Source organism: Triturus cristatus, chromosome 5_2, assembly GCF_964204655.1.
Source record: "Triturus cristatus chromosome 5_2, aTriCri1.1, whole genome shotgun sequence".
In the NCBI taxonomy this organism is placed as follows: Eukaryota; Metazoa; Chordata; class Amphibia; order Caudata; family Salamandridae; genus Triturus; species Triturus cristatus.
In genome coordinates, this window is record NC_140588.1 from 577,765,479 (window position 1) to 577,778,658 (window position 13,180).

At 53.3% G+C, this 13,180-nt stretch overlaps 7 non-coding genes across 7 annotated transcripts; 6 read left to right on the top strand and 1 right to left on the bottom strand.

Annotated features, from left to right (window-relative positions):
- The first annotated feature begins 377 nt into the window (after positions 1-377).
- TRNAL-UAA (transfer RNA leucine (anticodon UAA)) lies at positions 378-460 on the top strand. The gene has a single exon. It is a non-coding gene; the product is annotated as a tRNA-Leu (tRNA).
- Positions 461-2,597: 2,137 nt separating this feature from the next.
- On the top strand, positions 2,598-2,680 carry TRNAL-UAA (transfer RNA leucine (anticodon UAA)). The gene has a single exon. It is a non-coding gene; the product is annotated as a tRNA-Leu (tRNA).
- Positions 2,681-4,817: 2,137 nt separating this feature from the next.
- On the top strand, positions 4,818-4,900 carry TRNAL-UAA (transfer RNA leucine (anticodon UAA)). The gene has a single exon. It is a non-coding gene; the product is annotated as a tRNA-Leu (tRNA).
- A 2,143-nt stretch (positions 4,901-7,043) lies between these two features.
- TRNAL-UAA (transfer RNA leucine (anticodon UAA)) lies at positions 7,044-7,126 on the top strand. Its single transcript has one exon. It is a non-coding gene; the product is annotated as a tRNA-Leu (tRNA).
- Positions 7,127-8,252: 1,126 nt separating this feature from the next.
- On the bottom strand, positions 8,253-8,324 carry TRNAE-CUC (transfer RNA glutamic acid (anticodon CUC)). Its single transcript has one exon. It is a non-coding gene; the product is annotated as a tRNA-Glu (tRNA).
- Positions 8,325-9,269: 945 nt separating this feature from the next.
- On the top strand, positions 9,270-9,352 carry TRNAL-UAA (transfer RNA leucine (anticodon UAA)). The gene has a single exon. It is a non-coding gene; the product is annotated as a tRNA-Leu (tRNA).
- Positions 9,353-11,489: 2,137 nt separating this feature from the next.
- TRNAL-UAA (transfer RNA leucine (anticodon UAA)) lies at positions 11,490-11,572 on the top strand. Its single transcript has one exon. It is a non-coding gene; the product is annotated as a tRNA-Leu (tRNA).
- The last annotated feature ends 1,608 nt before the right edge of the window (positions 11,573-13,180 follow it).

Sequence of the window (13,180 nt, forward strand, 5' to 3'; positions counted from 1 at the left end):
CTTCGATTAAAAAAAGCTGAGCTGCGTGGACAAATTACGCACGTCTACGTCTTAGAGGGATCTTCCCTGACCGGGAATCGAACCCGGGCCGCGGCGGTGAAAGCGCCAAATCCTAGCCACTAGACCACCAGGGAGGAGATGCTCTTGTGAGCCTGCCTTGCTCACTTCCTTATTGTGACTAAGCTAACTCCACTGTATAGATTGCCCATAAAGTACGAGTGGGGAAAAGTTAGGTGTCACACAGTGTGTTTGTCATAAGCAATTACCTTTATCCTCCTGCAAAAGCCTTTTTACTCTGCAATCACCTCTTGCTGGACAGCCTGCGCTGGAGCAGCCAGCATGAAAAGGGAGCTGAGTAAGGCAGGGCCTAGGGTCTCACCAGGGTGGCCGAGTGGTTAAGGCGTTGGACTTAAGATCCAATGGACAGTTGTCCGCATGGGTTCGAGCCCCATCCCTGGTATGGGTTTTCAGCGGGTGTGTAGGAACTTGCAGATGCTTTTGTAAAGCATTTTCCTCTGCCCTCCTCACCCTCCCAGTGCCCTTCCTTAACAGTCCCAATTCACGTCTCAGCTGTGGGGTCTGCTGCTACTCTGCACTTAGCATGGATGCTTCCCAAAGCAATGCAGTGCCACCTACGCAGAGCCCCTGCTTAGAGAAATACACCTCCTATGTCTTTTCCCACTGAAGGGAGCAGGAGGAAGTACTTGCTTCCTGGGGAACATGGGCCTGCCACTGGAATTTGTTAACCCGCCTCTTGCGGATTTCTCCCCTTTCTTTGATTTACACCTGCAGGCTCTCCCTTGCCATCGGAGCAGGATCTGCTGATGCAGGCCCGGCAGGATCAAATGTGCAAAGGCTTGTCCCCAGGCCTCGGGAAAAAATTGAGCAGAGATTCCCACCTCCGCCTCCTCTTGCCTTCCGAACGGGCTTCCAAACGGGCAATGCCCTGACGGGTCCCCCACGCCCCATCCTGCCCATGCCCACACCCCTGTATATGAGGGTGACCCATGTCCCTCACCCTCCATGCTCGAACGGAAGACACGTGTGTCCTGAGGGGAGCGCCAGACAGGCATTTCTCCGGCCAGGCAGACCCCTGCAGCACCCGTTAAGCTCCAAAGCCTGTACATTCCCAAGATGCCACTGGTCACTATGCAAATCAGACAGCCCTGGCCACACCCTCTCCGCCGCTGGGCTCTGCTGCTTTCGGTACGTGCAGCTCAGCTTTTTCTTACCCTGAACCAGACTTCCGTTTCAGCAAAAAGGTGGGTTGCAGTGGGTCCGGGATGCCATTTGGAGACAAAGCCTGCGGCCCTGTCAAAGATGACTTCCTGCCGCACAACATGTGGTCAGAAGCCTACGAAAAGAAGCGCACCTCGGAATACAGAATCTCACTTCCTCAAGAGCCTTGCACAAGAGATTTTCCTCCCGCCGAGGAAAGCAACTCAAAGGGAACCTTGCGAAAATCAAATTAGGAGCCAGATTGCGGGATGCTAGGCAAACTGTTTGTCAGAAAAGCAAATTCATTTTGAGAAGCCCTGACCTGCGGGAAGGAAAAGCATTCAAGGGCAGAAGAATGACTGTTCCCTGACCGGGAATCGAACCCAGGCCGCGGCGGTGAGAGCGCCAAATCCTAACCACTAGACCACCAGGGAACCCACAGCCATACAGCAAAAGTTCCTACACTGCTCTCCTAGTGACAAAGCTCATGGGGGCTGAAAGCATATTTTATTCTACAGCGAATATGAATCAGAACTTGAAAAAACACTCATGATTCCACCAGACTGTTTGTCACTTCCAAGCACAGGCCATCCCCTCCCCCGTGCTACTGAACCGACGAATTCCTGTACAATCGGGATCCCCGGGAAATCACAAGAGGGACACCTAGTGGCCGCTGATAGCTCAAAGACAGCTGGTACACCTTCTCACACCTACCTCGTTATTCAGCTTGCTGGAAGAATACATTGCGAATGACCGATTCAAGAGTGCAAGGGAGAAGAGTGCTCCAAAGTAGATGTATACATCGCAGCCGGGTTTTCCAGCAATTTACCTTTCTGATGAGCTGGTACTGCACTTTACGCCCACATAGAGCACCTGACTGGGTGGGGGACTGCGTGCGCATGAAGGTGGCTGAGGGCAATGGGAGCAAAGCAACCTGGGACACAGGGGACCCAGCCCCTTTCCTCTGCTTTCGTCTATAGGTCGGGGTGCCTTTTTAAGGACCTTCGATTAAAAAAAGCTGAGCTGCGTGGACAAATTACGCACGTCTACGTCTTAGAGGGATCTTCCCTGACCGGGAATCGAACCCGGGCCGCGGCGGTGAAAGCGCCAAATCCTAGCCACTAGACCACCAGGGAGGAGATGCTCTTGTGAGCCTGCCTTGCTCACTTCCTTATTGTGACTAAGCTAACTCCACTGTATAGATTGCCCATAAAGTACGAGTGGGGAAAAGTTAGGTGTCACACAGCGTGTTTGTCATAAGCAATTACCTTTATCCTCCTGCAAAAGCCTTTTTACTCTGCAATCACCTCTTGCTGGACAGCCTGCGCTGGAGCAGCCAGCATGAAAAGGGAGCTAAGTAAGGCAGGGCCTAGGGTCTCACCAGGGTGGCCGAGTGGTTAAGGCGTTGGACTTAAGATCCAATGGACAGTTGTCCGCATGGGTTCGAGCCCCATCCCTGGTATGGGTTTTCAGCGGGTGTGTAGGAACTTGCAGATGCTTTTGTAAAGCATTTTCCTCTGCCCTCCTCACCCTCCCAGTGCCCTTCCTTAACAGTCCCAATTCACGTCTCAGCTGTGGGGTCTGCTGCTACTCTGCACTTAGCATGGATGCTTCCCAAAGCAATGCAGTGCCACCTACGCAGAGCCCCTGCTTAGAGAAATACACCTCCTATGTCTTTTCCCACTGAAGGGAGCAGGAGGAAGTACTTGCTTCCTGGGGAACATGGGCCTGCCACTGGAATTTGTTAACCCGCCTCTTGCGGATTTCTCCCCTTTCTTTGATTTACACCTGCAGGCTCTCCCTTGCCATCGGAGCAGGATCTGCTGATGCAGGCCCGGCTGGATCAAATGTGCAAAGGCTTGTCCCCAGGCCTCGGGAAAAAATTGAGCAGAGATTCCCGCCTCCGCCTCCTCTTGCCTTCCGAACGGGCTTCCAAAGGGGCAATGCCCTGACGGGTCCCCCACGCCCCATCCTGCCCATGCCCACACCCCTGTATATGAGGGTGACCCATGTCCCTCACCCTACATGCTCGAACGGAAGACACGTGTGTCCTGAGGGGAGCGCCAGACAGGCATTTCTCCGGCCAGGCAGACCCCTGCAGCACCCGTTAAGCTCCAAAGCCTGTACATTCCCAAGATGCCACTGGTCACTATGCAAATCAGACAGCCCTGGCCACACCCTCTCCGCCGCTGGGCTCTGCTGCTTTCGGTACGTGCAGCTCAGCTTTTTCTTACCCTGAACCAGACTTCCGTTTCAGCAAAAAGGTGGGTTGCAGTGGGTCCGGGATGCCATTTGGAGACAAAGCCTGCGGCCCTGTCAAAGATGACTTCCTGCCGCACAACATGTGGTCAGAAGCCTACGAAAAGAAGCGCACCTCGGAATACAGAATCTCACTTCCTCAAGAGCCTTGCACAAGAGATTTTCCTCCCGCCGAGGAAAGCAACTCAAAGGGAACCTTGCGAAAATCAAATTAGGAGCCAGATTGCGGGATGCTAGGCAAACTGTTTGTCAGAAAAGCAAATTCATTTTGAGAAGCCCTGACCTGCGGGAAGGAAAAGCATTCAAGGGCAGAAGAAGGACTGTTCCCTGACCGGGAATCGAACCCAGGCCGCGGCGGTGAGAGCGCCAAATCCTAACCACTAGACCACCAGGGAACCCACAGCCATACAGCAAAAGTTCCTACACTGCTCTCCTAGTGACAAAGCTCATGGGGGCTGAAAGCATATTTTATTCTACAGCGAATATGAATCAGAACTTGAAAAAACACTCATGATTCCACCAGACTGTTTGTCACTTCCAAGCACAGGCCATCCCCTCCCCCGTGCTACTGAACCGACGAATTCCTGTACAATCGGGATCCCCGGGAAATCACAAGAGGGACACCTAGTGGCCGCTGATAGCTCAAAGACAGCTGGTACACCTTCTCACACCTACCTCGTTATTCAGCTTGCTGGAAGAATACATTGCGAATGACCGATTCAAGAGTGCAAGGGAGAAGAGTGCTCCAAAGTAGATGTATACATCGCAGCCGGGTTTTCCAGCAATTTACCTTTCTGATGAGCTGGTACTGCACTTTACGCCCACATAGAGCACCTGACTGGGTGGGGGACTGCGTGCGCATGAAGGTGGCTGAGGGCAATGGGAGCAAAGCAACCTGGGACACAGGGGACCCAGCCCCTTTCCTCTGCTTTCGTCTATAGGTCGGGGTGCCTTTTTAAGGACCTTCGATTAAAAAAAGCTGAGCTGCGTGGACAAATTACGCACGTCTACGTCTTAGAGGGATCTTCCCTGACCGGGAATCGAACCCGGGCCGCGGCGGTGAAAGCGCCAAATCCTAGCCACTAGACCACCAGGGAGGAGATGCTCTTGTGAGCCTGCCTTGCTCACTTCCTTATTGTGACTAAGCTAACTCCACTGTATAGATTGCCCATAAAGTACGAGTGGGGAAAAGTTAGGTGTCACACAGCGTGTTTGTCATAAGCAATTACCTTTATCCTCCTGCAAAAGCCTTTTTACTCTGCAATCACCTCTTGCTGGACAGCCTGCGCTGGAGCAGCCAGCATGAAAAGGGAGCTGAGTAAGGCAGGGCCTAGGGTCTCACCAGGGTGGCCGAGTGGTTAAGGCGTTGGACTTAAGATCCAATGGACAGTTGTCCGCATGGGTTCGAGCCCCATCCCTGGTATGGGTTTTCAGCGGGTGTGTAGGAACTTGCAGATGCTTTTGTAAAGCATTTTCCTCTGCCCTCCTCACCCTCCCAGTGCCCTTCCTTAACAGTCCCAATTCACGTCTCAGCTGTGGGGTCTGCTGCTACTCTGCACTTAGCATGGATGCTTCCCAAAGCAATGCAGTGCCACCTACGCAGAGCCCCTGCTTAGAGAAATACACCTCCTATGTCTTTTCCCACTGAAGGGAGCAGGAGGAAGTACTTGCTTCCTGGGGAACATGGGCCTGCCACTGGAATTTGTTAACCCGCCTCTTGCGGATTTCTCCCCTTTCTTTGATTTACACCTGCAGGCTCTCCCTTGCCATCGGAGCAGGATCTGCTGATGCAGGCCCGGCTGGATCAAATGTGCAAAGGCTTGTCCCCAGGCCTCGGGAAAAAATTGAGCAGAGATTCCCGCCTCCGCCTCCGCCTCCTCTTGCCTTCCGAACGGGCTTCCAAACGGGCAATGCCCTGACGGGTCCCCCACGCCCCATCCTGCCCATGCCCACACCCCTGTATATGAGGGTGACCCATGTCCCTCACCCTCCATGCTCGAACGGAAGACACGTGTGTCCTGAGGGGAGCGCCAGACAGGCATTTCTCCGGCCAGGCAGACCCCTGCAGCACCCGTTAAGCTCCAAAGCCTGTACATTCCCAAGATGCCACTGGTCACTATGCAAATCAGACAGCCCTGGCCACACCCTCTCCGCCGCTGGGCTCTGCTGCTTTCGGTACGTGCAGCTCAGCTTTTTCTTACCCTGAACCAGACTTCCGTTTCAGCAAAAAGGTGGGTTGCAGTGGGTCCGGGATGCCATTTGGAGACAAAGCCTGCGGCCCTGTCAAAGATGACTTCCTGCCGCACAACATGTGGTCAGAAGCCTACGAAAAGAAGCGCACCTCGGAATACAGAATCTCACTTCCTCAAGAGCCTTGCACAAGAGATTTTCCTCCCGCCGAGGAAAGCAACTCAAAGGGAACCTTGCGAAAATCAAATTAGGAGCCAGATTGCGGGATGCTAGGCAAACTGTTTGTCAGAAAAGCAAATTCATTTTGAGAAGCCCTGACCTGCGGGAAGGAAAAGCATTCAAGGGCAGAAGAAGGACTGTTCCCTGACCGGGAATCGAACCCAGGCCGCGGCGGTGAGAGCGCCAAATCCTAACCACTAGACCACCAGGGAACCCACAGCCATACAGCAAAAGTTCCTACACTGCTCTCCTAGTGACAAAGCTCATGGGGGCTGAAAGCATATTTTATTCTACAGCGAATATGAATCAGAACTTGAAAAAACACTCATGATTCCACCAGACTGTTTGTCACTTCCAAGCACAGGCCATCCCCTCCCCCGTGCTACTGAACCGACGAATTCCTGTACAATCGGGATCCCCGGGAAATCACAAGAGGGACACCTAGTGGCCGCTGATAGCTCAAAGACAGCTGGTACACCTTCTCACACCTACCTCGTTATTCAGCTTGCTGGAAGAATACATTGCGAATGACCGATTCAAGAGTGCAAGGGAGAAGAGTGCTCCAAAGTAGATGTATACATCGCAGCCGGGTTTTCCAGCAATTTACCTTTCTGATGAGCTGGTACTGCACTTTACGCCCACATAGAGCACCTGACTGGGTGGGGGACTGCGTGCGCATGAAGGTGGCTGAGGGCAATGGGAGCAAAGCAACCTGGGACACAGGGGACCCAGCCCCTTTCCTCTGCTTTCGTCTATAGGTCGGGGTGCCTTTTTAAGGACCTTCGATTAAAAAAAGCTGAGCTGCGTGGACAAATTACGCACGTCTACGTCTTAGAGGGATCTTCCCTGACCGGGAATCGAACCCGGGCCGCGGCGGTGAAAGCGCCAAATCCTAGCCACTAGACCACCAGGGAGGAGATGCTCTTGTGAGCCTGCCTTGCTCACTTCCTTATTGTGACTAAGCTAACTCCACTGTATAGATTGCCCATAAAGTACGAGTGGGGAAAAGTTAGGTGTCACACAGCGTGTTTGTCATAAGCAATTACCTTTATCCTCCTGCAAAAGCCTTTTTACTCTGCAATCACCTCTTGCTGGACAGCCTGCGCTGGAGCAGCCAGCATGAAAAGGGAGCTGAGTAAGGCAGGGCCTAGGGTCTCACCAGGGTGGCCGAGTGGTTAAGGCGTTGGACTTAAGATCCAATGGACAGTTGTCCGCATGGGTTCGAGCCCCATCCCTGGTATGGGTTTTCAGCGGGTGTGTAGGAACTTGCAGATGCTTTTGTAAAGCATTTTCCTCTGCCCTCCTCACCCTCCCAGTGCCCTTCCTTAACAGTCCCAATTCACGTCTCAGCTGTGGGGTCTGCTGCTACTCTGCACTTAGCATGGATGCTTCCCAAAGCAATGCAGTGCCACCTACGCAGAGCCCCTGCTTAGAGAAATACACCTCCTATGTCTTTTCCCACTGAAGGGAGCAGGAGGAAGTACTTGCTTCCTGGGGAACATGGGCCTGCCACTGGAATTTGTTAACCCGCCTCTTGCGGATTTCTCCCCTTACTTTGATTTACACCTGCAGGCTCTCCCTTGCCATCGGAGCAGGATCTGCTGATGCAGGCCCGGCTGGATCAAATGTGCAAAGGCTTGTCCCCAGGCCTCGGGAAAAAATTGAGCAGAGATTCCCGCCTCCGCCTCCGCCTCCTCTTGCCTTCCGAACGGGCTTCCAAACGGGCAATGCCCTGACGGGTCCCCCACGCCCCATCCTGCCCATGCCCACACCCCTGTATATGAGGGTGACCCATGTCCCTCACCCTCCATGCTCGAACGGAAGACACGTGTGTCCTGAGGGGAGCGCCAGACAGGCATTTCTCCACCAAGGCAGACCCCTGCAGCACCCGTTAAGCTCCAAAGCCTGTACATTCCCAAGATGCCACTGGTCACTATGCAAATCAGACAGCCCTGGCCACACCCTCTCCGCCGCTGGGCTCTGCTGCTTTCGGTACGTGCAGCTCAGCTTTTTCTTACCCTGAACCAGACTTCCGTTTCAGCAAAAAGGTGGGTTGCAGTGGGTCCGGGATGCCATTTGGAGACAAAGCCTGCGGCCCTGTCAAAGATGACTTCCTGCCGCACAACATGTGGTCAGAAGCCTACGAAAAGAAGCGCACCTCGGAATACAGAATCTCACTTCCTCAAGAGCCTTGCACAAGAGATTTTCCTCCCGCCGAGGAAAGCAACTCAAAGGGAACCTTGCGAAAATCAAATTAGGAGCCAGATTGCGGGATGCTAGGCAAACTGTTTGTCAGAAAAGCAAATTCATTTTGAGAAGCCCTGACCTGCGGGAAGGAAAAGCATTCAAGGGCAGAAGAAGGACTGTTCCCTGACCGGGAATCGAACCCGGGCCGCGGCGGTGAGAGCGCCAAATCCTAACCACTAGACCACCAGGGAACCCACAGCCATACAGCAAAAGTTCCTACACTGCTCTCCTAGTGACAAAGCTCATGGGGGCTGAAAGCATATTTTATTCTACAGCGAATATGAATCAGAACTTGAAAAAACACTCATGATTCCACCAGACTGTTTGTCACTTCCAAGCACAGGCCATCCCCTCCCCCGTGCTACTGAACCGACGAATTCCTGTACAATCGGGATCCCCGGGAAATCACAAGAGGGACACCTAGTGGCCGCTGATAGCTCAAAGACAGCTGGTACACCTTCTCACACCTACCTCGTTATTCAGCTTGCTGGAAGAATACATTGCGAATGACCGATTCAAGAGTGCAAGGGAGAAGAGTGCTCCAAAGTAGATGTATACATCGCAGCCGGGTTTTCCAGCAATTTACCTTTCTGATGAGCTGGTACTGCACTTTACGCCCACATAGAGCACCTGACTGGGTGGGGGACTGCGTGCGCATGAAGGTGGCTGAGGGCAATGGGAGCAAAGCAACCTGGGACACAGGGGACCCAGCCCCTTTCCTCTGCTTTCGTCTATAGGTCGGGGTGCCTTTTTAAGGACCTTCGATTAAAAAAAGCTGAGCTGCGTGGACAAATTACGCACGTCTACGTCTTAGAGGGATCTTCCCTGACCGGGAATCGAACCCGGGCCGCGGCGGTGAAAGCGCCAAATCCTAGCCACTAGACCACCAGGGAGGAGATGCTCTTGTGAGCCTGCCTTGCTCACTTCCTTATTGTGACTAAGCTAACTCCACTGTATAGATTGCCCATAAAGTACGAGTGGGGAAAAGTTAGGTGTCACACAGTGTGTTTGTCATAAGCAATTACCTTTATCCTCCTGCAAAAGCCTTTTTACTCTGCAATCACCTCTTGCTGGACAGCCTGCGCTGGAGCAGCCAGCATGAAAAGGGAGCTGAGTAAGGCAGGGCCTAGGGTCTCACCAGGGTGGCCGAGTGGTTAAGGCGTTGGACTTAAGATCCAATGGACAGTTGTCCGCATGGGTTCGAGCCCCATCCCTGGTATGGGTTTTCAGCGGGTGTGTAGGAACTTGCAGATGCTTTTGTAAAGCATTTTCCTCTGCCCTCCTCACCCTCCCAGTGCCCTTCCTTAACAGTCCCAATTCACGTCTCAGCTGTGGGGTCTGCTGCTACTCTGCACTTAGCATGGATGCTTCCCAAAGCAATGCAGTGCCACCTACGCAGAGCCCCTGCTTAGAGAAATACACCTCCTATGTCTTTTCCCACTGAAGGGAGCAGGAGGAAGTACTTGCTTCCTGGGGAACATGGGCCTGCCACTGGAATTTGTTAACCCGCCTCTTGCGGATTTCTCCCCTTTCTTTGATTTACACCTGCAGGCTCTCCCTTGCCATCGGAGCAGGATCTGCTGATGCAGGCCCGGCTGGATCAAATGTGCAAAGGCTTGTCCCCAGGCCTCGGGAAAAAATTGAGCAGAGATTCCCGCCTCCGCCTCCTCTTGCCTTCCGAACGGGCTTCCAAAGGGGCAATGCCCTGACGGGTCCCCCACGCCCCATCCTGCCCATGCCCACACCCCTGTATATGAGGGTGACCCATGTCCCTCACCCTCCATGCTCGAACGGAAGACACGTGTGTCCTGAGGGGAGCGCCAGACAGGCATTTCTCCGGCCAGGCAGACCCCTGCAGCACCCGTTAAGCTCCAAAGCCTGTACATTCCCAAGATGCCACTGGTCACTATGCAAATCAGACAGCCCTGGCCACACCCTCTCCGCCGCTGGGCTCTGCTGCTTTCGGTACGTGCAGCTCAGCTTTTTCTTACCCTGAACCAGACTTCCGTTTCAGCAAAAAGGTGGGTTGCAGTGGGTCCGGGATGCCATTTGGAGACAAAGCCTGCGGCCCTGTCAAAGATGACTTCCTGCCGCACAACATGTGGTCAGAAGCCTACGAAAAGAAGCGCACCTCGGAATACAGAATCTCACTTCCTCAAGAGCCTTGCACAAGAGATTTTCCTCCCGCCGAGGAAAGCAACTCAAAGGGAACCTTGCGAAAATCAAATTAGGAGCCAGATTGCGGGATGCTAGGCAAACTGTTTGTCAGAAAAGCAAATTCATTTTGAGAAGCCCTGACCTGCGGGAAGGAAAAGCATTCAAGGGCAGAAGAAGGACTGTTCCCTGACCGGGAATCGAACCCAGGCCGCGGCGGTGAGAGCGCCGAATCCTAACCACTAGACCACCAGGGAACCCACAGCCATACTGCAAAAGTTCCTACACTGCTCTCCTAGTGACAAAGCTCATGGGGGCTGAAAGCATATTTTATTCTACAGCGAATATGAATCAGAACTTGAAAAAACACTCATGATTCCACCAGACTGTTTGTCACTTCCAAGCACAGGCCATCCCCTCCCCCGTGCTACTGAACCGACGAATTCCTGTACAATCGGGATCCCCGGGAAATCACAAGAGGGACACCTAGTGGCCGCTGATAGCTCAAAGACAGCTGGTACACCTTCTCACACCTACCTCGTTATTCAGCTTGCTGGAAGAATACATTGCGAATGACCGATTCAAGAGTGCAAGGGAGAAGAGTGCTCCAAAGTAGATGTATACATCGCAGCCGGGTTTTCCAGCAATTTACCTTTCTGATGAGCTGGTACTGCACTTTACGCCCACATAGAGCACCTGACTGGGTGGGGGACTGCGTGCGCATGAAGGTGGCTGAGGGCAATGGGAGCAAAGCAACCTGGGACACAGGGGACCCAGCCCCTTTCCTCTGCTTTCGTCTATAGGTCGGGGTGCCTTTTTAAGGACCTTCGATTAAAAAAAGCTGAGCTGCGTGGACAAATTACGCACGTCTACGTCTTAGAGGGATCTTCCCTGACCGGGAATCGAACCCGGGCCGCGGCGGTGAAAGCGCCAAATCCTAGCCACTAGACCACCAGGGAGGAGATGCTCTTGTGAGCCTGCCTTGCTCACTTCCTTATTGTGACTAAGCTAACTCCACTGTATAGATTGCCCATAAAGTACGAGTGGGGAAAAGTTAGGTGTCACACAGTGTGTTTGTCATAAGCAATTACCTTTATCCTCCTGCAAAAGCCTTTTTACTCTGCAATCACCTCTTGCTGGACAGCCTGCGCTGGAGCAGCCAGCATGAAAAGGGAGCTGAGTAAGGCAGGGCCTAGGGTCTCACCAGGGTGGCCGAGTGGTTAAGGCGTTGGACTTAAGATCCAATGGACAGTTGTCCGCATGGGTTCGAGCCCCATCCCTGGTATGGGTTTTCAGCGGGTGTGTAGGAACTTGCAGATGCTTTTGTAAAGCATTTTCCTCTGCCCTCCTCACCCTCCCAGTGCCCTTCCTTAACAGTCCCAATTCACGTCTCAGCTGTGGGGTCTGCTGCTACTCTGCACTTAGCATGGATGCTTCCCAAAGCAATGCAGTGCCACCTACGCAGAGCCCCTGCTTAGAGAAATACACCTCCTATGTCTTTTCCCACTGAAGGGAGCAGGAGGAAGTACTTGCTTCCTGGGGAACATGGGCCTGCCACTGGAATTTGTTAACCCGCCTCTTGCGGATTTCTCCCCTTTCTTTGATTTACACCTGCAGGCTCTCCCTTGCCATCGGAGCAGGATCTGCTGATGCAGGCCCGGCTGGATCAAATGTGCAAAGGCTTGTCCCCAGGCCTCGGGAAAAAATTGAGCAGAGATTCCCGCCTCCGCCTCCGCCTCCTCTTGCCTTCCGAACGGGCTTCCAAACGGGCAATGCCCTGACGGGTCCCCCACGCCCCATCCTGCCCATGCCCACACCCCTGTATATGAGGGTGACCCATGTCCCTCACCCTCCATGCTCGAACGGAAGACACGTGTGTCCTGAGGGGAGCGCCAGACAGGCATTTCTCCGGCCAGGCAGACCCCTGCAGCACCCGTTAAGCTCCAAAGCCTGTACATTCCCAAGATGCCACTGGTCACTATGCAAATCAGACAGCCCTGGCCACACCCTCTCCGCCGCTGGGCTCTGCTGCTTTCGGTACGTGCAGCTCAGCTTTCTATTACCCTGAACCAGACTTCCGTTTCAGCAAAAAGGTGGGTTGCAGTGCGTCCGGGATGCCATTTGGAGATAAAGCCTGCGGCCCTGTCAAAGATGACTTCCTGCCGCACACCATGTGGTCAGAAGCCTACGAAAAGAAGCGCACCTCGGAATACAGAATCTCACTTCCTCAAGAGCCTTGCACAAGAGATTTTCCTCCCGCCGAGGAAAGCAACTCAAAGGGAACCTTGCGAAAATCAAATTAGGAGCCAGATTGCGGGATGCTAGGCAAACTGTTTGTCAGAAAAGCAAATTCATTTTGAGAAGCCCTGACCTGCGGGAAGGAAAAGCATTCAAGGGCAGAAGAAGGACTGTTCCCTGACCGGGAATCGAACCCAGGCCGCGGCGGTGAGAGCGCCGAATCCTAACCACTAGACCACCAGGGAACCCACAGCCATACTGCAAAAGTTCCTACACTGCTCTCCTAGTGACAAAGCTCATGGGGGCTGAAAGCATATTTTATTCTACAGCGAATATGAATCAGAACTTGAAAAAACACTCATGATTCCACCAGACTGTTTGTCACTTCCAAGCACAGGCCATCCCCTCCCCCGTGCTACTGAACCGACGAATTCCTGTACAATCGGGATCCCCGGGAAATCAGAAGAGGGACACCTAGTGGCCGCTGATAGCTCAAAGACAGCTGGTACACCTTCTCACACCTACCTCGTTATTCAGCTTGCTGGAAGAATACATTGCGAATGACCGATTCAAGAGTGCAAGGGAGAAGAGTGCTCCAAAGTAGATGTATACATCGCAGCCGGGTTTTCCAGCAATTTACCTTTCTGATGAGCTG